This window comes from Aplysia californica, unplaced genomic scaffold (genome assembly GCF_000002075.1).
Source record: "Aplysia californica isolate F4 #8 unplaced genomic scaffold, AplCal3.0 scaffold00464, whole genome shotgun sequence".
Classification (NCBI taxonomy): domain Eukaryota; kingdom Metazoa; phylum Mollusca; class Gastropoda; order Aplysiida; family Aplysiidae; genus Aplysia; species Aplysia californica.
In genome coordinates this window covers 88,515-89,857 of record NW_004797734.1, presented here as the reverse complement: position 1 = coordinate 89,857, position 1,343 = coordinate 88,515, and positions in this window count along the sequence as shown.

Sequence of the window (1,343 nt, the reverse complement as noted above, 5' to 3'; positions counted from 1 at the left end):
ATATATATTTATTGTATCGAGTGTATCCATCTTTCTGTTGGGATGCTTTAGGCCTACATGTAACTCGCCCAGTCATGGTTGGCTTTGGCAGGAGGCTTGAAACAACCACCCTTATAGTTATAAATAATCCTATGTTGTCGTAAAGGACACTTAAAACATTTTCAACCAGGGAGGTCTACAATACAAGGTACCAGCGTCTGTGATCATTGTGATGTAGTCGTTAGGCGCTTCGCTGCTGCACGCAGGAGACCAGAGTTCAATTCCTGAGTGAAGAAAACATTTTATTGAGTATGTCGGCCATTCAGCTGGGAAATTGCATCCTTCACAACCCAGGTTGGCCCTGACTGGAAGGGGCGGAACCCGCCCCCTAAATCTTTTAAATTGTATCGATGAGGGTCGTAAAAATACCTACAACATAAAAAAAGGTCAACAATGTGTACTACACCCCCCCCCCCCCAAAAAAAAAAGAGGAAGACAGAGGGAAACAAATAATAAATAAACACTAGACTCTATAAATTATAAATAAGAAATGAAAAGATTCGACTACTCGAAAACTAACACTTTATAGGAGAAACATCATCTCACAAGTTATTTACTAAAGAGAAAAGTACAATATTCAAACTTGTTCAAGACGACGATCCATTGTCGAAGAGAAAAATGGTCGTCTTTTGGTGGTCCTCTTGGACAATTGTAATAATAATTTCTAATATAGGAAAAAAACTACAACCCCGCAATATCGTCTTTTGTGCAGGTGATTATCTTGTCCAGGTGGTCGCTAGAACAAGTTCAACTGTACATGGACATGGTAACGGTCACATTGGGAAAAGGAAGACAGACAGATACAAGAGATAGAGATCATAGGAAAAGTGTAAGACTTACACAAGTCGTGGCATCCTTCACCCATCCATCTGACACTGTGTGCATGGAAAATTGTAAGCTATGCACAATCATTAAAGGGGATTTACACTTCGCTTCCTTAGTATTACAATGTTCTATCAGTTCAGTGTCTGGTTTTGAGAAATTTGACTTTAAAAATGTTTGGTTTCACATGTTAAGTTTTTTGGAATATATCTCGGTAACGACTCCAAATAATCTTTTGAAAGAGCAGATAGAACATAATACATGTAATTCGGTTTCTGATTTCATGGTTTTAGTGCTTGACCCAAAATGACCAAAATTGTCAGATAGAACTTTGTCATTCTTAGGTAGGGTGTTTTGTTCCCGAACGCAGATGTGATGACATTTATGATATTTGGCTGATATAGGAAAAAGGTAGGATCAACTCTTCGAGGACACGCATTCTGGTCATTCGACATCGCGTGAAGATGCGCTGTTTGGGGGGG